Raw genomic sequence first — 25,436 nt, 5'->3', positions numbered from 1 at the left:
TCCTTAGTCGAATGTTTAAGCACCTTCCAGTCTGACTGATATATATTTTGTAGGCTTCAAGAAAAAGGAATCGAATAAACAACATTTCGTGCGCAAGAGACAAACTGTATGCTATATTTCACTTTGCAGTCCTCCCTGCTCAGACACCTGTTGTGAAGAATGTGCTTGTTTATTGCTTCACATATTCCCTTCAGCTTATATTTAAATGAAAACCCAATCCTCTCCTGGAACTTAGAAGCCACCTTTTTCTGCCTGTGCGACAATTAATAGAGGGGATAATGGCAACTTTGTTCCGCTCTTGCTCCTTAAGCTTCTTCCACCCTGGTTGCACCTTAAGTTCCTTAATTAACGTGTTTCAATATAAAAAAGCCACTGAAACTGAATAACCTGCCTCATTAAGCCTTGTCACCAGATTCCTTACACTTTCAAGGATAAGGCGAGGATAGCTCTTGGTTGGGGCATCTCTAATTGTGTGAGTGGCAATACTGTACTTAATAAGTTTTGAATGGCTAGACCTATAATCAAGAAGGGGCTTAGAAGTTCTCAACTGATATCCCCAGCATACGTGATCCCACATAAAAGTAAGCCTGATATAAGAAGTTGCAGCACATATTTTTTCTGGAACTTCTAAAGTGAAGTTGAAACCTTGCTATTGTTCTCTAGATAGCTTCAGTACTTCGATGACAGCTCTGCAAAAGTTATCATTTGCTGATGAAAAACAAATACTCATCCACGTATCTGAAAATTTTAAGAGCAAGCCCACTCAGGTTTTGATTATTTTCTGGTCAACATAACTTAAAATATTACTGAGCACTGGTGCAACACCAGAACCTATGCAGATGCCAGCATTCTGGACACATATTTTACCTTCCCACTAGACCAAAATTGACCTTAAATAGAAATCAAGAAGCTCCAGAAAGTTTGCAACAAGAATTTTACACCTTTCAGCAAATTCCAGCTAACCTGTTTGATTGTGTATGCAGTCCTTAACAAACTGCAAGGGACGCACCTGCGGCAAAGAATTGTATAGAACTTCTGCATCTATACTAAAGCCTGCCCATTTTCCCAGATTATGCTCCTGCAGGAAGTGTACAACAGTCTGAGAGCTGGCAGCAAGGAATTGGTCGTTGATTCCCAGCCTGTCAAGGTGTGTCTGCAGAAATTCTGAAACATGAAGCCATGATTTATATTCCGACACAATGGTTCTGAAATGGATTCCCTAAGCTTGTGTGTTTTGCACTGGAGAAGGCGCATAAAAGAAGACCTTTTTCCACCTTAACATCATTTGAGACTGTTGTCAAACCAAACTGATTCAACTTCGTGACAGCTCAACATTTTATGTCAGCTATATTGGTATAAATTTCATTAAAATTTATGTCAGTGGCTGACACACCCTCCTCCGGAAAAGTGCTTTCCAACATGACAACACAATGTCCTTTTTTGTCTCCAAGAAACCTCCAAGTTTCTGCCCCATACGTTAGCACAGGTAGAAGGCAATGATTCTATGCTTGATTGTACACAATTATATATATATATATATATATATGTACTTTGTATTCACCATCCAGGGCCAGGGATCAAGAGAAGCCAGACACCACTGACCAATTTCTGACTAAAAGAATTAATTTTTGACCTTATACATCTTGTTTTTACTGTACATGTCCCTCACCTCCATCCAGGTTCCCAACATTTATATCTAAAAAGGGTCTGTCCTGAAAGTAATGTCAGTAAATTTATTGTGAGGTGACTGTATGTCAGAGCGGTCTAACTGGTTGAAATTAGTAGTGACGGAATCCAGCTAAGCAGCGGTCCGTCACTCAGTGTGCTCCGAACATTGGAGAGTGTTGGACGGGCCTGTCCGTGAGAGCTGTTTTTTATTCTTGTGCAAGTGAAAATGCAGCGCTCATTAGAACAAAGATTTGCGATCAAGTTTTGTGTGAAACTTGGCAATACCGCTGCGGAAACTGTTACTAAGCTCAAGACTGCTTTTAAAGAACATGCCCTGTCAGATTGGCAAGTGTTTCGGTGGCACAAGGCCTTTTGGAAGGCCGGGAAGAGGGCGACGACAAGGACTGCGCTGGATGGCCATCCACGACCGCTACGACTGACAATGTGACACGAGCGAGGGAACTGTTGAACTCAGACCAATGATTATGTGTTCGTATAATGGCCGACATGTTAAACGTTCCGAAAACTCAAGTTCATGAAATTGTTACAAACGATATCGGCATGCGGAAGGCGTGCACAAAAATGGTTCCAAAAGTGCTCACTGACAACGAAAAGTCACGCCGCGTGGAAACGTGCCAAGTAAATCTCAACATGTGCAAACGTGAGCGAAAATTTTTTGACAACGTCATTACAGAAGACGAGACTTGGGTATTTGAATATGACCTGGAGACCAAAAGGCAATCATCTGAGTGGCACACACACTCATCCCCTCCCCAGAAGAAAGCCAGGATGAGCAAATCAAAGATTGAGATCATGCTCATCGTTTCTTTTTTTTTACATCCACGGACTGGTTCATCATGAGTTTGAAGAACCTGGAACCACTGTGAACTCCAAATTTTATGTGGATGTCCTCGAAAGACTGAAACGCAGGGTTCAACATATCCGGCCGGACATTTCACACAACTGGAAGTTGCACCACGATAATGTGCTGGCCCACAGTGCCTTCATCGTCACCGACCACCTGGTTAAAGCAGGGGTGCCAACGATCCCCCAGCCCCCGTACAGCCCAGGCTTGGCTCCCCTCCCCCCCCCCCGACTTTTTTATGTTTCCATGCCTCAAAACACCCCTGAAAGGCAATCATTTTGGGACAGTGGACGTGATCAAAGCAGCTAGCACCACAGCATTAAAGGCCATTCTGGAGGAGTACTACCGCAACGCATTTGAGAGCTGGAAGTCTCACTGGAGCCGATGTATTGACGCAAAAGGAGAGTATTTGAAGATTTTTAAACTTTTTGTAACAACAAATTCAATAAATGATTTTTAATCGCCTTACTGACATTACTCTCAGGACAGACCCTGTACATGCACCTTGAAGGTATGTATGTGGAAAGCATTTCAAGCTCTGCTTGCTTTTCTGGCATGGAATAAAATGGCCTTTTGCCTCTAAACCACTTACTTTTAAACTATTCCATTTGGTTCATTTTTCTAACTTCTCCAGAGTTGCATTCACAACTTTCATAGTTAACCGGCTCCGTTTTCATTCTTGCTTCCTAAATTATGCCCTCCTGTCATGCATAATTTGGAAGGCCTTCTGTTAGCAATGGGTATTGTATTTCAAGACTATCAGTGCAATGTTGCATGAAGAAACCTATTCTTGGAGTGAATTATTGTTCAGCTTGATATCATGATACTGCTGCATGGTTGTTATTTAACTCTGCAAGAGAATGGTCCTGCCATCCTACCAAGAGTGCATTTCATGGGTATTACTCTCTTTCTTTTGACATTAGTTTATGAGGCTCACAGATATGTATCTGTGTCAACAATAACACCTGACATCTAATTTTGTGCAACATGCACTACATTTAATCAGATAAAAGTTGCATGTTTTGTCTCTTGGACCAGTCTGCTCAATGGTAGGAGGTCGAGACCACAAATGAGAATGGTTGGCCAAGATCTGTGGTGTATGTCCCGTGTTATGCATCTGACAAGATTTCATGGTGGCAAGAAGACATATCAGACATGATGAGATCTTTCTAATTATTGTGCACAGAGTTATCAGCATGATAATATCCTTAATGCTATAAAGAGTACCTCCAGCAAGCAGTCTATATGCTTATGCCTCTTTGCTGCTTATGGCAACAAAATCCAACATCCTTTGAAACATGCTCACTTGCTGTCTGATGCACAAAATGAAGAACGCTGCCTTCTCTAAATTTATTAGCAACAAGAAAGCCACTCTGGAAGCAATTATTTACATACACAGCAACACACACTAAAACCTACAAATGGGAGAAACACACAAACTAGGCTAACAATAAAAGAAACCTGACACCAAACAAGCGTTACACGTTACTCAAGTATGCACATTCAACCTGAGTTAGAGAGATAGATGGTCGACTCCCGCACTCCTGTGCATGCATGTGGATATGTTAAACCTCAGCTAGTCTTTCTATATCATAACTATCCCCATGTTTGTGAAATCTGGTGTACAACCGCAAGAACAATGATGGCTTGACAGGTGGTTCACCTTTCACTGAGTTCTATAAGGAGGATGCATCAACTCTTCCAGCTAATGTACACATTACCACATGAAAGCAGCAGCTTATAAACAGCACAACACCATACAGCACAAATTATATATTTGCCACGTGTTATTAAACTTACATAATTAAGGTACATTAGAAATGGTGCTAAGGCTGGTGCACAATATATGCATATACTTTAAGCAATCAAATAATGCAGGAGTTTGGAATATGATTGACTATTCTCGGAACTGCTTTGATAATACAAAAGTCAAGGCTTTGTTTTTGGCATCACCCACTCCAATTCGCTTTCTTTTTTTTTTTCAATTGAAGCTTTGGCAAGGTTTGTGCCATGCGCATCGACCGTGATTTTTCCTTGTTCGTGCACGGCCATGACCATAATACAAGAAAATCGCCCCAGTAACGCAGTGGTCCCTGCCTACTTTTTCATATACTTTACCGCAATACATTACGTATGCTTCACCGCATATCATGACTGTATTGCGGCAAAGCTGATTTTATGGAACTGACATTATGTAACGGACCTTTTGTTCTTCTGCTGCTCGCATGAGCATAAGCTCGAAAAACCACAAAATACAGACTTGGCTTGCTGCTAGTTGATTTCTAGCTAACATTTCGAGACGTCCACGTTGTTTACAAAAAAATCGGTGAAGTTTCTCGCGCTCGGACGCGCTTCAAAAAGCAGCGTGACCACCTATAATTAAGGCAGTCATAAGCGGCAACGAAATCCACACAAGGTACATCAACTTCCACAAAGCTACTGGGCAACGCCATCAATAACTGGCACAGGGGCCACCCAGGAGCTGGCAAAAGCTGCGATGACATCCACACAAACCACGTCGCTTTCCACAAAGCTATTGGGCAACACGATCAGTCACAGGCACTGGTGAAGTCCGCAAAACACTACATGGGCAGAACCACTACGGCCATACTCAATCACTTCGCCACAAGCTCTCACATTTAACGACATCAAACAGCTACAATCACTTAATTCTCTACAGCCACAGACACAGGCGAAGACCGCACGGGCAGAACGGAAGCACCGATTCAGGGCTCTCGTAGCGTTCATCGCTTTAGCGCCATCTATTTAAAAATAATATACGGAGCCAAGCCAAACCATTATTTAGCGTCTATTTGGGTGAACCTAACGCTTTTGGGCCCTAAGCGTTCGAACGACCAGGGCACTATAACGCTTACCCCCCCTTTCCACTCCGTCGACCGGGTCGCAGGAACGGCGGCCGTTTTTATATAACCTCCTTGGGTCCACGACCTACTGAACTCCAGACCTGCACAGATCTCCCTCCTCCAGCACGCCTAGTCTAGTTCGCCCCTTTTGCCGCTAGGGAAAGAACGTACGAGCAGAGTGGCGCTAGTTATAACCTGTTCGCTGACGTCTGCTTCTGCGATCTGTTCAGAGCTTGTCTTGCCATTTCGGCAGGCACAAAGCGCTTGCATTGGCGGTAAATGAATAAATTCACAAATATACAAAAGAAGACATATTTGCGAATGCTTTGCGTTTGAATAGTGAAACTAGAAGAGGATGAGCGGTGCAAGAAATGTAAACAACGAGCATAGGTGGACGCTGCAATGCTAGATCGACGGCATAAATTTCCCTTTCCTAGCCTCCTTAAGAGACTGGAAAAATTGTTTAAGAAGATTCATAGGATAATCTAGCTTTTTTTAGTTGATTACAGACAGCCTATTGTCGTAGATGACATCAGGATTTACTGCTGTGTGCCGTAGTGAAAGGAAGATGATTGGTAAAAGTATAGTAAAAGTATTTACGAGTAAGTCCTCCGCCCGATATGTGCAATAGGCTGATCGATTCTGTTTCAAGCGAAGGTGAGCATATCTTGTTTTTAATATCGTTGGATGTCTAGCTCAGTAGAAAGCTTGCGAAAAATTAAGCGATCCCAGTGCTTTAAAACGTGCTGCACTGCAGGCCTTAAAAATCGTGTCACGGAACTCTTTTCAAACTGTAAAGCTAGCTTTTCTGGTGGAACGGCGGCAGCATAACGGTGGTGCTTAAGATACGTACGCAGTGAAGCTGTGTGGATAATTCACTTTTTGAACTCGCGACGCATTCACGGACAACTTTTAAGAGTTAAAATGAGTGGTAATCGTTCTGTCGTGGAGCGTTACGGTGGCTTCAAGTTTCTAAAGAACGCAGACGCGAATTTTGTAACGTGTACATTGAAACTGTTGTGTACGTTGCGAACTCTATACACAATGTGATTTATACTAATCTGCTTGAAAAAGGCAATAGGAGCGGCTATTTAACGCTATATTAGAGAGTAGCGGACTACACGCTCCGACATTTTTTAGGTTCTGGCAGTCAACTTTTGGAGCCAAGTGACTGATCAAAGCCTTGTGACATCACTGTCACTGTGTTAGCAAAAATCATCAACTAGACAAGCAGTTCGTCACAACACAACAGCTGCCGTACTAATTACAACGCCGCACAGCCGCCCACCGCGTAGCAGACGGATGGATGGATGGATGGTGGCTTGCGCCACCATGCTCTTACTACTATGCTGCCTGATATCCTACCTAGGTTCACCAATGAAAAAAAAAAAAAAACCCACTATGAACTACCACGTCCAAATTTTCTGATACCCTATTGCGAACTGTGCTTTTGTACGTCTCCGTCTTTTGTCGTTTCCCTACTTTTCTTCCACCAATCCTCCAATCGCCTCTTACTGATGTCTATTGCAGACCTGTTTGCTTTACCATTGCTCCCGCTGAACCCAAGGGCTTCCAGGAGGCCAGTGGTGCCTAAACCGACCGCTGGGTAGACGTCTTCACATTATAATAAAATATGCTCCGTCGTTTCCCTAGCTTTACCGCAGCAAGCACATGTTTCTTCTTCCTTCTTATATCTCGCTTTATAGGTGCGTGTTCTAAGGCATCCCGATCTCGCTTCGAAAAGTAATGAGCTTCCCTTTGAGTTATCATAAATGGTTTCTTTCCTAATTTCTTTCCTAAAAAGCGCCACCTACGGCCGTCGGTTGAACGAAAGTGGGCGCAAGCTGCTCCCATAGAAGCCGGATATCTGTGCAGGTCTGGAGTTCCAGTAGGTCGTGCTTGGGTCCACCCATAGAGTGTGAGAAACTCTATGGGGAACCAGCGCTGGATAGGCGGCGCGTCGAAAAGAGTGCGTTGCACGCCGCCCTGGCGACGAAACGCGGCATATTCCAGCCACACAACCAGACGACACACACATACGCAGCCGTATTATAGTTCGTATGTTTCCGTTTTCGCGCCGCTTCAAGTGGAGTTTTTGTAAAGAAGCTAGCGCCATCAAGTGAAGAAATGACGAAAGAAGCTTTTTAAGCTTTATACATTTTTCACAGTGCGTCGCGGCGAGCACGTGTGTTTCTTTAACGGTTGCGTCGTGTATCGATGCCATGCTTGCGTGGCTGCCTGCCTCGCAAATCTAGCAGTTATGGCTCCGGTCGTGCTGCGCTATGGTTTCGTAAGTATTAGTTGGCCTGAAGATATTCCATATTTCTCTGGCTAGACATAAAAAATTCTGGTGTTACTTCGCCACAGCAGTCAATGGAGAAAAAAGCTTTGTCGCATCAGCTGACTCGCGCAAGCAAAGGTTTGAGTGCTCGGCTGCTTGATCCGTAACAATCCTGGCTACATTTAGCACTAATTACATTAATTTGCCGGATGCATCTCAGCGTAGAGTCCTCGTCCGCATGCGCATTTTTATAAACACATAGGTGGCTTAGTCGCGCGTGCGCCGGCACTATGCGCATACAACTCGTATTACAAGGCAGCTTCCCTCCCACATAATTCTTGGCAATGAATGGATAATTTTTACCTTTCGTATCGTTCACTTGGTGCGGTGGCATTGCGAAGGAAAAATGGTACATATGCCGGATGGTGCATGCTATTGCTAATTTTGTTTCCGACGAAATACCGACAGCAGATTCTGCTGTTTGGTACTGTCTGCCATGGCTGACCGTCTTCACTATCGAATAAACCAAGGATGCACGCGAAATTTGATATAGAAACCAGCCCGACACCGCTTGACAGGGCGACAAGACGGGAGCTTACTCCGCTCGGCTGACTGCTTGGATCCAACGCCGCCTCCGTTCTTGTTCGTAGGGTTTAGATGGAAAGACGCAGAAGGATACATCCTCCCTCATCCCGACTTAGTTGTGGCACTTGTATACGCAACAGTATCGTCGGCGCCCTTTTGTTTTCCTTCGACTTTAAGGGCGCGCAACGCAATTTTCGTCCGCGGGGGAGGCTGCATTGTGCACGTTCTGACCGCCAGGGCGGCGCTGCAGGCGCCGTGAAAACTCCAGCGCTGGTTCCCCATGGGTTCACCCAAATAGACCATAAATAATAGTTTGGCTTGGCTCCGTATATTATATTTAAATAGGTGGCGCTAAAGCGATGAACGCGACTAGTGTTCCTGTATATGCTCCCACAGGGAGCAGAGTTACGCATAGTTCCGCCACCGTGATCCAGCTCTGCAGCGAAGCCACTCCTCGCGCGCGCAGGAGCCAAATGCCGCGCGGTGTTCCGCCTTTTTCTCTGGTGGTCGCGAGCTACAAGCGCTAATTGTTCGCAGGCGCTTAGCAAAGGGCACTTGTCAATACAGGCTACGCTCGAACGAGTCATTCGTGCAGCCTGAGGGGGTGGGCTTCCAACCAACCGAAACTTTGTATGTACCTATGTGAACACGCATATACAAACACACACACGAACGTACAAATATGGGGTGGGACCGCCTTCGATTCCCCAAAATAATATACTCCCGTGGCTCGAACAGCTCCAAAGTTCGCTCGCAAACGCGCAGTACGTTGTCACAAACAGCGGTGCAATGATTTTCAGCATGCATATGAAGTTGTCTTATCATGATTAGAAAGCAAGAAATGTTTTAAAGAGTGTTTAAAACTTCACACACGTAAGGTGGACACTTAGCGCATTTTGGCTGCCGAAACCAGCCGATTAATGACCGTCGCCAAGAGAGCTATCGTGCCTGCAGTTATGTCAGTGACCGTTAACAGAGCGCCATTTATCCCTAACAATCGTTCACAACAGCTGCACGTTTTCGATACATGCGGTGCAGACACAGATTTAAGCGCATTTCAAATGTTGACATGTGCACATTTTAAGCAAAGCTTACTTTTATTTACTATTACTATTTAGTAGTACTTACTATTTAGTAGTGCTTACTATTTAGTAGCAGCAAATCTGCAAATAGAAAAAGATTCAAGATGCAAGAGCTTCTAGCTGCTCCTCTGAACGCACGATCGACGGTCCACTGATTGCAATGGCGATGGTACTGACGGAAACGACGAGTTCGCATGAGTCGGCGATGCGCCCGTAAAGTTGGCTTCGCAGCGGCGCGGATCATTTGACGTCATTTTTCGCGCTCGGCCAATAGCGGTGCGAGCGGCGCCGGAAAAGGTATGCGCAACTCTGCTCCCTGCGGGAGCATATACAGGAACACTAGAACGCGACGAGAGCATAGGTCCTCAACTTGAACATCGCCCCCCGAGTGCTCCGTGATCGCTGCGCATGCGTGAGGTGAGAGAAGGTGAGAAAGGAGAACAACTCTTTTTCGCAGGATGTGACGTCACATTGTTGCTTGTTTTTACTTTTTTGAAAGAGCTACTCTCGAACGTAGATTAGCCATTGCCGTCGTGTCGGCTGCAAGACGTTCTGCGCGCGCTTGGCGCGCTTTTGTGCGTGTCGAAAGCGTATAACGTGCGCGATATTCGTGCGAGCGCAGTTTGACTTGAGCAATCGTGGGTTTGGACTCCGTGACATTTGCTTTCGTCATATGCGAGTTAGGGGCTTGCCGACAGGTAAACCGCCGCTGTACTTAGGTGAATACCTTGTTTTTCGTGGTACTGAAATAAATAGCGCTTCGCTGCGATGGTGACTTCAATCGAGTGCGGTAATTGCTGCGCATTACGGGCGATTTAATTGCACAGTACGTGCTGCATTATCGGTGCAGATAGAGAAAACTTATCCTGTGAGCCTTACTTCCGTCAGTCAGTCGGTTAGATGTTTCGCTCTTATCCAGTGCACATTTCTTGATATTCACTAACGATCTGCTTCAAATATCGACGAAGTGTCTATTGATCGTGCAGATTTTTTTTTTTTTATTCACACAACTGGCAATGGGCAGCAGCGTTACGGCCGTGAGTTTTCCTTTCGAGCAAACCTTTTCAAATTGAAGTTTTGGCTCATGTTCGCGAGATAGCAAATTTAAGTGTTACACCCGCTGCTGTATTTTTCGATTCCATGTGACCTAGATTTAAGCTGCCTCAGGTTGTATTAACGCGCGCAGAGCCTTTTAGAAAAATAGTTGTCACCTGAGAAATCAATGCAGTGTGCCAGTTCTTTTGGAATGGTGCTATTTGTGGAATTGATTATATTTCCCCTAGTAATGCTCAACTACTTACTGGTCAGATGCTTGAACTTCTGAAGAAGTATTTGCAAAGTTTCCCTTCCAACTCAGCATTGTAACCAACGCTTCTCGGAAGTATGAGTGTGGTATTTGCCCCTGCAACACTGCCATGAGTTCAAGTTCAAATTGTAGCCACCGACTGTCTATCCGTGTGCCACTAGAAAGTAAAGAACTCATTTCTCAATTGTTGCAACATTTCTTTTTCATTTCATCTTCAAGAAATTTGTTTACTTCTTTTCCTGGTCATTGTGGACTTGCACACATTGAAGTTTTGGATAGTTTGGCGAAAGCATTGCATAGTGGGCCTGTAGGGCTTTTTTTTGTATTTAGCGCATTGCCCTTCTGACTGGACAAATTAAGTAACTGCATTACAAATATTTCACTTCCTTGGAATGTCTGTTCCATGTGCCTCATAACAGTACACGGTTGAATTTGGCACATGCACCTTCATATGACCAAGTGTAGGTTTGTATTGCAATGGAAATAAGAACATGAGTGCTTCAATTGTCTTCATCACATTGCTGATGCCTTCAATGTGTGAAAATGGCTTGTAACAATATTGCTGTGTTTCATGTGAGGATATGGAATAGAATAACTTTCTTCTTTTATGCTGAAGGTATTCACCCCTTTTGCCTGTTGGGCTTCAAATCTTGTAGAAAATGGTGTGAGCAGCCTGGTGTGTGCCTAAAGAGCAATGCTAGTTTGTGCATGATCATATTGTTGCTGCTGGGAAGATGGCATCTTAGGCAAATTTTTTTCATACAATTAACACAAATGTTTCCATCTTTCCCCTTGTGGCTCAATTGTAGTATAGCTGTTCGTTTTTCAGTTAGCTTGTTGTTTATTTTTCTTACATATCAGTATTATGTACTATCAAGTTAGTGGGAATATAAAGCTATTTGATGTTGTATTCATGGGGAATCCTAGCCGATCCCTCATCATGGGTATGTGCCATATGTCACAGGCAACAGTCATCCTAGTCTCTCTTCTTGTGGTAAAAGTATCCCAAAGCCTATTTTGTATGCTTGCAGATGAGTTGAGATTTACACATCAATGCCAGCTCACAAAGCATCTAATACGGCAATCAGCCAGCCACCTCCGCAGATGGAGAATTCTGCAGTTTCCAATCATACTGTTTCTGTTGTCTTTGGCAGAGATTTTGATTGTACACAGCGGGAATAAACTGTAGGACCATAAAAAAACTTGTGATGACAAGGGCCATATATGGTGGAAATTATAGTAGATTATGACCAGCATTAGCTCAAGCCCTGCTAAAGGTCTGTGGTATCTAAAAAAATAATAAAGCGCTGGTTTTCATATCTATAGCTGCTGTGTGCATTAAGCTCAAAACTCCCTTCTTGGCAACATAACCCAGGAATGCCCACTCCAAACACACTTGCACATGCACTTTGACAGCATCTGCTTTGATCTACCTAATTGCATATTAGTAAAGATGAGTCTAGTTCACTAAAGACTGACAATGCTGCATTCGAATGGAACCAAACCGTTTTCGAAAAGTTCTTGAAACCAGTCAAGCAGGTTTTTGAGAACTTTTAATCTGGCAAAATTACAAAATGAAAGTTATTTGAAATAAGTGATGCAATGCTGATGAGGTTTGGGCATGCATTTCAAGGTGCTTGGCCTTCATTATCTCTAATCATAGTGAACCTGCCAAATTGGCAAGGATCTTGAATGAATTCTTCACTAGGCCCAACTATTTTGTTGCTGCCCTATATTGTGCACTCTTCCTATATAGGAAGAGTGCACAACAAAAATCTTGTGGCTTCCTGTTATCATAACACCCTATAACTTCCTTAGATGTAGGGCCATTTGATATTAACCAATAAATACTTCCACAGGATTTAGATGAAGCCTTTAAAGATGTGTCCCTCATGCTTACATGTAAAGGAGCACTGACATTAAACTTTTGGACTGAATTTTTTTTATATTAATCTGGTTCCAAATGGCAGCTTTTATGGCCACACCATGCCACTGAAAGCTGCATGTGCTTTGAGAGATTCTTAATGTGTGCTAAGACTTGCTTCACTAAATAAATTTTCTTATGACTCTTCTCAAACATCTAAATTAAAATTAATTTACTTCTAATGTTCTATAAGTCACAACCACGATACGATTACGAGGCATGCCATAGTTGCAGACTCCGGCTTAACTTTAATCGCCTGAGGTTTTTAACGTGCACCCACTCCACAGTGTGCATCAAGACGGAAAGGAAAGACCAATGTTGTGCCGCATAGTGGTCCTAACATGCTCAGTTTTCAATGACCTAATAATGGCATGGCTTACTCATGAACAACTGCAGCATGCATCATTTGTTTGTGACCTACCATGCAATGTTGTCACCAGATTATGGGGCCACACTGCCTTTGGCACATGTTTAAATGTTGGCGTTAAGGATATATTTGTTGCGCATAGAAGGAACTTGAAGTTTTGTAGTGTAGTTAACTGAATGACAGCTACACACGCATAAGAAAAAAATTGTGCCAGGACTACTTAAACTCTGCAGTGTTTGAGTTTGACCAATTCTTCCGATTTTGCACATTTCGGATGACTGCAGGTCATTCATTACAGTTATACCAGCTTTTGTACTTTTTAGACATGCTGTTTGCCCCGGTTTTATACAGTGATCATAGATAGCCACACCACACCATGTTGGTAGAAGAAGTCAAAATTTTAGTAAAATGGGGTTGCTCCATGTTGAGGTGCACCAGCATGTCATAGTAAGTGGAAGCCAGAAGCAGCAGCATTTTAAGGTATTGTGCCACACCATGTAAAGTCAAATTATTGTGCCCCCCTCCACTCTCGCTGGCAAAACCTGCTGGTGAAGCATTGTGAGCAAGCTTTCGAGGTACGCTGCGCTCTTTCCAAAACAGCGTCCGAGGCAGCCATCTATTTTGCCTACAGGACGAGAAGTCCCTGGCCAGGAGTGCATCGAACATACGGAAATAGCTGTCGATTGCGCTGCTGAACATCTAGAGATTTATAGTTTTGACCTCAGGTTGCAGAACACAGCAATGCTATAGCAAACAGTGTAGTGAAAGCTGTTTCACGGCTCTAACACGGCATAGCCAGCACTGCATGCATATACTATACACAAGCATGAGGTTTTAGCAGCAATACTTAACAGTAAATTGTATTTGTACAACTTCACTCTGTCTTTAACACTGCCAGGCTTTAAAATACATGAGAAGAGGTCACTATCTTTCATTTGATGTGTTTATACAAAAAAAGTGTGTGCATGGAAGGGGTTAACTAAGGCTCCTTTGTCAAGCCAAAATGCTTCCTGGCATGATAAAGTGAAGCCTTGTGCATTTCAGTCTGCAGTTGCTCACTGCACTTTCAAAAGCGCAATCAGCACAGAGAGCACAGGAAAACACACAAGCAATGGTTCAGCAATTTATTTGAAACAAATGCAACTTTGTTTTACAGAAAGACCACATTCCAAAAAAGCAACCACATGCTATGCAGACAATACAGCCAACTTATGTTAATTGTACAGATGTTAACATGCTCTGCCTTTATATGTGGAAATGTTTCAAGTCTCAAAGTGTGCCCCTACTTTGTAGCTTGTCCTTGGAACAATGGATGATTCAAACAAATGCTAAATTTAGCACCATTGCCACACTGATAGAAGAAAACTACATATTAAAATGGCAACTTCTTGGAGAACAGAAAAGGGTGTATAGTAAACTTCCAATAATCTGACTCCGGTTAATTTAATTTTTTCAGTTAATTCAAACCTGGCCGACGCCCATGCATTTCTATGGAATTAAACATTCATCATTTCGATCCTAAAACTGGCATTCGCCGGATAATGCGAACTTGACCAGACCCCAATAATGACCCCTTTTAGTGGCAGCCCATGTCTCAGTAGAGCTTAGGGGACAGTGAATGCGTTAAACAAATGCCATCTCTCTCAAATGCCTATTTTTGACCCACCCGAGAAAGATTTTCAAGCAGTAACGGTAGCTGACAATGTCCGATCGTGGTACTTATCTGATTCTAACGAACACTTTTTGTTTTCGAAGGACATTGAGACGAAAATTGCCTAGCTGTGCAATCGATTGCGAAACTAAAACCGTGGTTGCACCATTCATATGCTTTACCACATATCATGGCTGTAATACGGCGAAGCTGGCTTTGGAAAATCAGCTGGCATTCTAAAGAATGAGGTACGCGTAGGTTTCTACTTTGGTTTGGAGTTAAGTCATTTCTACTTTAGTTTTATACTGTGGACAAATAGAAATTTGATGCACATTCATTTCAGAGGCGTGTTACTCAAGCACATATTGCCAAATGAATCAACGGTGCTTCAGCAGGTTTTTGCATCTTAATTCGACCCGTCAGTCTCGTGAGGGTAGAATTAATGGAAGTTGATTGTATAAATTGCGTGATGAAGCACCAAGAAAGTTACCTTGCTCAGGTAGTGAAAAAGCATGGAGAAAGTGCTTCACACAACATCCACCAATGTTCTGTTGCAGATGCAAAAGCTGCCTCCCTTATCTGGGACAGAATAAATTCCTTTCGAAGACAAAATAAAAAACAGAAAAAGAAGTCATCAAGGCATTCCACATCCATCTTATTCAGTCTTTACAGTGTTGCTACATCACCATTTGCTTAGCCTCCTATGCAAAAAAAAAACTGTCGAAAATAAAATGACCTGATTCCCATGTTTTTCACCACCCAAGCAGTGTTTACTGTCAATTATTACTGCTTTCTGTAACCTCACCTGTAAATACTGTATGTTAACCTGTATGTTAACACTGAGCTATACGATAAGCTTAGTGAAAGTTAAAAAAGAATACTGGATGTTCATTTCTGTTTTTCTTTAGAGATAAGAAGAAGTGCTTAGAAGCAAGCCACATTTGCAAAATGCTTGAATAAACAGCAACTACCCCGGTCATGCGCTAATTGTGGCCATGCTGTCCCTGCAAACTTCTTAATCTCATCCGCCCACCTAACTTTCTGCTGCCCCCTGCTACGCTTCCCCTCTCTTGGAATCCAGTCCATAACCCTTAATGACCATCGGTTATCTTCCCTCCTCATTACATGCCCAGCCCATGCCCATTTTTCTTGATTTCAAGTAAGATATCATTAACTCGCGTTTGTTCCCTCACCGAATCTGCTCTCATCTTATCCCCTTAACGTTACACCCATCATTCTTCTTTCCATAGCTCGATGTGTCGTCCTCAGTTTAAGTAGAACCCTTTTTGTAAGCCTCCAGGTTTCTGCCCCGTAGGTGAGCACTGGTAAGACACACCAGTTATACACTTTTCTCTTCAGGGATAATGGCAACCTGCTGTTCATGATCTGAGAATGCCTGCCAAACGCACCCCAGCCTATTCTTATCCTTCCGATTATTTCGGTCTCATGATCCGGACTCGCGGTCACTGCCTGCCCTAAGTAGATGTATTCCCTTACCACTTCCAGTGCTAGCTACCTATCGTAAACTGCTGTTCTCTTCCTAGGCTGTTAAAAATTACTTTAGTTTTCTGCAGATTAATTTTCAGACCTACCATTCTGCTTTGCCTCTCCGGGTCAGTGAGCATGCATTGCAATTGGTCCCATGAGTTACTAAGCAAGGCAATATCATCAGCGAATCGCAAGTAACTAAGGTATTATTCACTAACTCTTATCCCCAATTCTTCCCAATCCAGGTCTCTGAACAGGTCTCGAATCCAGGTCTCTGACAGTATCAGGCGACATGACCAATGCGGCAGCAGGTGAAACATATCGGCAGTTCTCTACTCAGTCGGGTTGCGATAACGCGGAGAGAAGCGTCGGGGTGGAGCAAAAATAGTAGAAGGGCGTTTGTTAGCTCTGGGATTGGCAATAGCACAGACAGAATGTAAGCCAATGTTTTCAAGTTCCTGGTGAATGATGGCTTGTAAGAAGGGGACTGAAAATGCTGTAGCATCAGGGATAGGCAAACAGAAATGCAGGCGCCATCGCATCCAGTTCACGTCAATGATTTGCACCACATCCTCCGATGGCTACGCATGCTGCTGTGTGGGTTGATCTTCACACGTTGGCGTTGCAGCAGTAGTGGGAAGTCTGGCGAATGGTTGCAAGACGCATCGGCTTTTGGCGTGCTGGAATTGTTGGCACTCTTTAAAGATAACATCAACTGTAGAGCAGCTTTTGCACATGAGCAGATTAAAGGCGTCGTCAGCAACCCTTAAGCACATGCCCGACTTTCTCAGCTTCTGTCATGTCGTGATCGGGTTTGCTTTACGACAAAGTGCCAGCATGTCTTGGATGTACAAGAGATAGGACTCCGTGGGAGATTGGGTACAGGAGGCCTATTCCTGTTTTGCGTCAATTTTACGGCCAGCTGGTTTGCCAAACAACTCCGTCAACTTCTCTTTGCATTGGTCCCAGCTGGTTAGCTCCTTTTCGTGGTTTTCATACCACACCTTTGCCGTGCCTCTTAGGTAGAACAACAGGTTAACTAGCACACGCGTGGGGTCCCATCTGTTGACTCCACTCACACGTTCGTACATAGCCACCCACTTTTCAACATCGGTGCCATTGGTCCCACAGAAAGTTCCAGGATCCTTGGGTTGCGCAACCACAACCTTGGCTATGCCCGACGACAAGGTACAGCAAGATGCTACTTTACCCCCAGATGTCACCTCTTATGACATTTCAAGGCAGCGAGACTGAGACTGCACTGTATTCAGCGGCACTGACAACCATGATGTAGAGGATTGACTTTCCCCCTTTGTACAACACATCAGCAGAATAAGAACGAGGAAATGCCCCACACAGGTGCATGGCACTAAACTGGACGCACTACCTGCTGTATGCAAGAGAGAATGAGGAAGAATGAGCTTCCCGTTACTCCTGAGCACCTACCTACAACTGCTTTTATGGGCACAGCATTGAAGCTGCAATTGAGGTAATGCCTAACACCACGTGAAATACAAAGCACACTACGTCAACACAGAGAAACCAAAACAACTGCACACACTTCTCACCGAAATAGACACAACACCTGCTTTGTTGCATCTGAGCTGAAACGGGTGAATCCCAAACTCTGTGTCACATAACATCTGAAAAAATTAGCTGCTATGAGAGAACCAATGAGATTAATCTGGTGCTGTATGCATGCATCTTTAGCCTAATGGGTAAAAATTTGGGCTGCTGCACTAAGGACCCATATTAACGACCCACCATCAGGCACGTTACTAACTATTATTGAGCCTATCTGACTGGATGTACGAAGAAGCCAGGAGACAGCTCATGATAATGCTTTGCATAAGAGACAACGAAGCTGAACCCATGTTTTCTGCCTTGTGCTTGCAATGCTCTACCAAGTGAGCTTCAACGGCAGTTGTCCCAATGTCAATTTTCTTGGATAGCTGCGCATATGTACTAAGCAAAGCCGTGGGAGTGCTAGGCAGCAGCACTCACAGTTATGATGGCAGACGTGTAGTATCGTTTAAAACACCCACATTACAAAGCACATGATCTTAGAAGCTGACAACTGGCTAATAAACACTCGTTTTCTACCATGAGGCCCCAAGGCAGCCGAAATCAAAACATTTGTATCTTATGAGCGAGAAAAATCAGGGGAATCATGCAGCTCAATTTTTTGTGTATAACAAGCATGTGATGGCAACAGACAATGAAGCAACAGTGACTATATAGAAAAATGGGTTAGAGCTGACGACAATCATTGGCAGCTCACACTATAATGCTTTCTCTAGTTTATTGTCGCAAGACATCTGGCAGCAAATCCTCTGGATTCTTCTTCTACTATGTCTTTTGCAACTGAAATTTTAAATGTGTGTAATACTTCATGGCAACTTAGAACACTTAAATGGTTAAGCAACTCCATACCTTAAATTTGTGGACCAGCTTTGTCACCTTTCTAGAACAATAACTCTCTGGTGTCGTACATCACTCAAAGCAACTAATTCTCACTCAAACCACTACTTATTAAATCTACCTTTAGATGAGCAGTACCTGCATTAGATGCAGCTGCATACCCTTTTAGCAAATGGATATACATACCACGCTCAGACTGAGCAAACCAAACAAACCAACAGCAACCAGTACTTGTGTCCATTTGTCTTCAACGAGCCAGAGACAGGCCAGGTCTCGATAAACACAACAAATATAAGGTGCAGGCAGAGGAAATAAGCAGAAGCTGTAAAGACAGCAGCAAAGTGAAACAAATTAGACAAGTTTGCAGACAGTCAGCGATCTGGGCAGAGGCCAATTCACAACGTTATTGCCACAATTAGAAGCAAATGCTCCTCATGCAACTAGAAAAAACACGTTTTAGCTGTGAACAGCTCGACTGCGCGGGGTTGGTTGATATTCTAAACACAGCACATACAACAATTAAAGCAGACACATTACTTGTGTCATCTGTCTTCTTGCTGTTTTTACAATATCGGTCACGGTTGCAAAGCTACGCACATGATCTATGAACGAAAGCAACGGACGTGCATATAAAGTTTGGTGAGCCGATTCATACTCATATATGTTTAATTTTGAAAGTTCCCGTAAAAGTGATAGTATACCAGCAGCCGTAAAGTGGTTTCGTTTACCAGCTCGCTCACAACGTACGCATTGTATGATTTAACTCCACGGCTCGCAAAGGAGCTACGCTTTAGGTGAAGGAAATACGCTTTCGTTATCTCACTGCAACGAATGAAAGCCTCTGACGCCCATACCGCGGTCAGCAGTGAGAAAGGTAATTAAATGCAGCAATGCGCTACATGGGTAAATAAGAAGGGCATAGCGTAGTCATCCTATAGAGATGGAGAAAAATAGACTTAAGAACGCGATAAACATCATAGGACGACATCTACGCTAGTTGAGTGCATGCATTTCTGGCGCGTGGAAGATGTCGCTGTTTTTTTGTTCATTTTTTTACATCGGTGCAACGCGTAGGAACTGCAGCGTTGAAGGCACGAACGAATAAATTATACTGCGATCACTGCGGGACCTGAGACAACCGTTTCGTGTTCCTTCGAATTTCGAGATCACATCGACCACAGCTCGAATGCGCAACCGGTTTTTTACGTGTCAGCAAGAGAACGGGTAATCGCACAACACTTACCGTTGTTCCAAGTACGTCGCGGTAGCACCAGCAACTGGGCAACAAATGTCATCAAGCCCTGGCCCACCGCAGCGTCCGCAACTTGAATAAGCATTCGCCAAAAACTAAAAGCGGACCACATCCATTAAGCATTCGCCAAAAACTAAAAGCGGACCACATCCATACGTACGCGCGCGAACGAGACGCGAGCCATGCCGTCTGAGTTCGAGAGTAGTTATTTCATAAAAGCAAAAACAAACAACAATGTGACGTCACATCCGGTAAAGCCAACTTGTCCTCCTTTCTCACCTTCTCTCAACTAACGCATGCGCAGCGACCACGGAGCCCTCGGGGGCGATCACGGAGGAAGGAAACTAATAGCGTCCTCGATCACCCGCACCGGTGCGCACCGGGGCGCCTTGGTGCGCACTTTCATCCTCGATCAACCGCACCGGTGCGCACTGACCATCCTCGATCACCGGAAGCGCACCCTGTTGGAGCAGTTTTCCGTTGCCCCGTCTCGCACCGCGAAAATCGGCGGTGCGCCGGAGTGCAATCCCAGCAAGCACTGCGGGACGCGCGACGCGCGCGTACTGCCGACTGCAGAACCGCGGACGCTCTGGCCCGATAGCTGCGGTACGTTGCAACGGAGTTGACGGAGTTAGCTAGTGGATTTGTCGACAATGAGAAAGGAAGCGCTGCTAGTTGCCGCAATCGATGAGCATTCTTCAAGTTCGTCTGGCAGCAAAGACGACATGCTGCTCGACCTCGTCCAAAAACAGTGTGGTGAAGAGCGGCCGAAAGTGGACAGGTTCATTGAACGGGTCGTCAGGATTAATTATAAAATCTATTGGTATTTGCTTGCAACCAGGTATGTCGGAGCACGCAGTTTGACAAGGTTCGAGCACTTGCCGCAGATGCTCAGCATCTGCAAACAATAAAATATGCGCGCGCGCGTGTTCGCGCACGTTTTGCGCGCCAGGGGCAAAGTAGCGCTGCATGCAAGCAGGGTGCAGTTTTGTCCTCGATGTTGACCCTCCGCGGTGCGGCACCACGGCGGGGCAAAGCGCACCATTCTGGTTTCGGGGCAACCCCGGGGCAAGGTGATCGAGGACGCTATAAGGAGAGGCCCTGACGTCACTCTTTGTGAAGCAAAAGTGAAGCCGGAATTTGGCGTTGCTCATGGCGATGCTCCGCCTTTTGGGCCACCCTCCTCTCTTGTTTACATCTTTCGCGAAACCACGCCGCGCTGCGCGTGGTGTCGCGCTCGGAGCACGCGCGCTCGCACAACATCTGGCAGAGCACGGCGCAAGTAACACAGCGCAACAAGACACGGTGACTAACGCAAACCCGCCCACTCAGCGCCTTTGCCACGGCCCGAAACCTACCAGAGCAACACGTGTGAGCGCTCAAAACCATAAGAACGCCGCCATTGTGGCCCAAAAGGCGTGGCCATACAACAAAAAAAATAAAAAAAGCAGCAAAAAAAATGAGAACCTACTACGTCATTTCCGCCACACTTTTCTCCTAGCGCGCGGAGGGGGTAGGGCCTCTCCTTAGTTTCCTTCCTCCGTGGGGGCGATGTTCAGGTAGGACCTCATACGTTCAAAACATGGCGGTCCATCGGCGGTCCAAGCGGTCCATGGGGCTTAGCGCCATCTGTATGTGGTGGGAACACTTCCGGCGGAAAAAAAAAATAATGTGACGCCATGTTCGTTAAAAGCAGAAGTGACGTCATTTTGTTTTCGAAGGCGCGAAATTTGTTTTGTTGTTCTTCCTTTGGAGCCACGGAGGAAGGAAACTAAGGAGAGGCCTTGACGTCACTCTTTGTGAAGCAAAAGTGAAGCCGGAATTTGGCGTTGCTCATGGCGATGTTCCGCCTTTTGGGCCACCCTCCTCTCTTGTTTACATCTTTCGCGAAACCACGCCGCGCTGCGCGTGGTGTCGCGCTCGGAGCACGCGCGCTCGCACAACATCTGGCAGAGCACGGCGCAAGTAACACAGCGCAACAAGACACGGTGACTAACGCAAACCCGCCCACTCAGCGCCTTTGCCACGGCCCGAAACCTACCAGAGCAACACGTGTGAGCGCTCAAAACCATAAGAACGCCGCCATTGTGGCCCAAAAGGCGTGGCCATACAACAAAAAAAATAAAAAAAGCAGCAAAAAAAAATGAGAACCTACTACGTCATTTCCGCCACACTTTTCTCCTAGCGCGCGGAGGGGGTAGGGCCTCTCCTTAGTTTCCTTCCTCCGTGTTTGGAGCTATATATTCAAATGCACCGCCATTCGACTTGATGGGCGTTTCGAGCTTTCAGCGTGGAAAGCGATGCAGGAAAAGACCAGCCGTACGGTTGTCGAAATCGCATCCCTGCACAGAACATACTTTCTTTGGAGGCCGACGAAAGCTTTAGGTGTAGGCCGCCGTTCCTGCGACCCGGTCGCAGGAGTGGAAAGGGGGGGTAAGCGTTATCGTGCCCTGGTCGTTCGAACGCTTAGGGCCCGAAAGCGTTAGGTTCACCCAAATAGACGCTAAATAATGGTTTGGCTTGGCTCCGTATATTATTTTTAAATAGGTGGCGCTAAAGCGATGAACGCGACGATCGAGCCATGATCGAGCCCTGAATCGGTGCTTCCGTTCTGCCCGTGCGGTCTTCGCCTGTGTCCGTGGCTGTGGAGGAGTGATTGTAGCTGTTTGATGTCGTTAAATGTGAGAGCTTGTGGCGAAGTGATTGAGTATGGCCGTAGTAGTTCTGCCCATGTAGTGTTTTGCGGACTTCACCTGTGCCTGTAACTGATCGTGTTGCCCAATAGCTTTGTGGAAAGCGACGTGGTTTGTGTGGATGTCATCGCAGCGTTTGCCAGTTCCTGGGTGGCCCGTGTGCCAGTTATTGATGGCGTTGCCCAGTAGCTTTGTGGAAGTTGATGTACCTTGTGTGGATTTCGTTGCCGCTTATGACTGCCTTAATTATAGGTGGTCATGTGCACGCTGCCTTTTGAAGCGCGTCCGAGCGCGAGAAACTTCGCCGATTTTTTTTGTAAACAACGTGGGCGTCTCGAAATGTTAGCTAGAAATCAACCAGCAGCGAGCCAAGTCTTTATTTTGTGGTTTTTCTAGCTTATGCTCATTCGAGCAGCAGAAGGACAAAAGGTCCGTTACATAATGTCAGTTCCATAAAATCAGCTTTGCCGCAATACAGTCATGTTATGCGGTGAAGCATACGTAATGTATTGCGGTAAAGTATATGGAAAAGTAGGCAGGGACCACTGCGTTACTGGGGCGATTTTCTTGTATTATGGTCATGGCCGTGCGCGAACAAGGAAAAAATCACTGTCGAAGCGCATGGCAAAACCTTGCCAATGCTTCAATTGGAAAAAGAAAGAAAACGAATTGAAGTGGGTGATGCCAAAAACAAAGCCTTGACTTCTGTATTATCAAAGCAGTTCCGAGAATGGCCAATCATATTCCAAGCTCCTGCATTATTTATGATTGTTTAAAGTATATGCATATATTGTGCACCAGCCTTAGCACCAATTCTAATGTACTTTAATGATGTAAGTTTAATAACACGTGGCAAATATATAATTTGTGCTGTATGGTGTTGTGCTGTTTATAAGCGGCTGTTTTCATCTGGTAATGTGTACATTGGCTGGAACAGTTGATGCATCCTCCTTATAGAACTCATTGAAATGTGAACCACCTCTCAAGCCATCATTGTTCTTGCAGTTGTACACCAGATTTCACAAACATGGGGATAGTTATGATATAGAAAGAGTAGCTGAGGCTTAACATATCCACATGCATGCACAGGAGTGCGGGAGTCGACCATCTATCTCTCTAACTCAGGTTGAATGTGCATACTTGAGTAACATGTAACACTTGTTGGGTGTCAGGTTTCTTTTATTGTTAGCCTAGTTTGTGTTTTTTCTCCCATTTGTAGGTTTTAGTGTGTGTTGCTGTGTATGTATATAATTGCTTCCAGAGTGGCTTTCTTGCTGCTAATAAATTTAGAGAAGGCAGCGTTCCTCATTTTGTGCATCAGACAGCAAGTGAGCATGTTTCAAAGGATGTTGGATTTTGTTGCCATAAGCAACAAAAAGGCATAAGCATATAGACTGCTTGCTGGAGGTACTCTTTATAGCATTAAGGATATTATCATGCTGATAACTCTGTGCACAATAATTAGAAAGATCACATCAGGTCTGATATGTCTTCTTGCCACCATGAAATCTTGTCAGATGCATAACACGGGACATACACCACAGATCTTGGCCAGCCATTCTCATTTGTGGTCTCGACCTCCTACCACTGAGCAGACTGGTCCAAGAGACAAAACATGCAACTTTTATCTGATTAAATGTAGTGCATGTTGCACAAAATTAGATGCCAGGTGTTATTGTTGACACAGATACATATCTGTGAGCCTCATAAACTAATGTCAAAAGAAAGAGAGTAATACCCATGAAATGCACTCTTGGTAGGATGGCAGGACCATTCTCTTGCAGAGTTAAATAACAACCATGCAGCAATATCATGATATCAAGCTGAACAATAATTCACTCCAAGAATAGGTTTCTTCATGCAACATTGCACTGATAGTCTTGAAATACAATACCCATTGCTAACAGAAGGCCTTCCAAATTATGCATGACAGGAGGGCATATTTTAGGAAGCAAGAATGAAAACGGAGCCAGTTAACTATGAAAGTTGTGAATGCAACTCTGCAGAAGTTAGAAAAATGAACCAAACGGAATAGTTTAAAAGTAAGTGGTTTAGAGACAAAAGGCCGTTTTATTCCATGCCAGAAAAGCAAGCAGAGGTTGAAATGCTTTCCACATACATACCTTCAAGGTGCATGTACAGGGTCTGTCCTGAGAGTAATGTCAGTAAGGCGATTAAAAATCATTTATTGAATTTTTTGTTACAAAAAGTTTAAGACTCTTCAAAATACTCTCCTTTTGTGTCAATACATCGGCTCCAGCGAGACTTCCAGCTCTCGAATGCGTTGTCCTCCTCCGGAATGGCCTTTAATGCTGTGGTGCTAGCTGCTTTAATCACGTCCGCTGTCCCAAAATGATTGCCTTTCAGGGGTGTTTTGAGGCATGGAAACAGAAAAAATTTGGGCGGGAGCCAAGCCTGGGCTGTACGGGGGCTGGGGGATCGTTGGCCCCACTGCATTAACCAGGTAGTCGGTGACGATGAAGGCACTGTGGGCCAGCACATTATCGTGGTGCAACTTCCAGTTGTCTGCAATGTCCGGCCGGATATGTTGAACCCTGCGTTTCAGTCTTTCAAGGACATCCACATAAAACTTGGAGTTCACAGTGGTTCCAGGTTCTTTAAACTCATGATGAACCAGTCCGTGGATGTCAAAAAAAAAAACAATGAGCATGATCTTGATCTTTGATTTGCTCATCCTGGCTTTCTTCTGGGGAGGGCACGAGTGTGTGTGCCACTCAGATAATTGCCTTTTGGTCTCCAGGTCATATTCAAATACCCAAGTCTCGTCTTCTGTAATGATGTTGTCAAAAAATTTTTGCTCACGTTTGCACATGTTGAGATTTTCTTGGCATGTTTCAACGCGGTGTGACTTTTCGTTGTCAGTGAGCACTTTTGGAACCATTTTTGTGCACGGCTTCCGCATGCCGATATCGTTTGTAACAATTTCATGAACTTGAGTTTTCGAAGCGTTTAACTTGTCGGCCATTAA

At 44.6% G+C, this 25,436-nt stretch overlaps 1 protein-coding gene and 2 long non-coding RNA genes across 3 annotated transcripts in view; 2 read left to right on the top strand and 1 right to left on the bottom strand.

Annotated features, from left to right (window-relative positions):
* Enoph (enolase-phosphatase E1) overlaps positions 1–25,436 on the top strand; it is a 260,291-nt gene that overhangs the window by 31,278 nt on the left and 203,577 nt on the right. The gene's annotated exons all lie outside the window — the stretch shown is intronic.
* Positions 9,684–11,723, top strand: LOC129386037 (uncharacterized). The gene is made up of 2 exons (XR_008613524.1): positions 9,684–10,064; positions 11,683–11,723. It is a non-coding gene; the product is annotated as an uncharacterized lncRNA (long non-coding RNA).
* Positions 14,053–22,139, bottom strand: LOC129386036 (uncharacterized). The gene is made up of 3 exons (XR_008613523.2): positions 19,746–22,139; positions 18,689–18,824; positions 14,053–16,761 (listed from the first exon to the last, which is right to left on the bottom strand). It is a non-coding gene; the product is annotated as an uncharacterized lncRNA (long non-coding RNA).

Source organism: Dermacentor andersoni, chromosome 7 (assembly GCF_023375885.2).
Source record: "Dermacentor andersoni chromosome 7, qqDerAnde1_hic_scaffold, whole genome shotgun sequence".
Taxonomy (NCBI): Eukaryota; Metazoa; Arthropoda; class Arachnida; order Ixodida; family Ixodidae; genus Dermacentor; species Dermacentor andersoni.
Note: the sequence above shows the minus strand (reverse complement) of the source record. Positions and strands in the feature narration are given on the sequence as shown.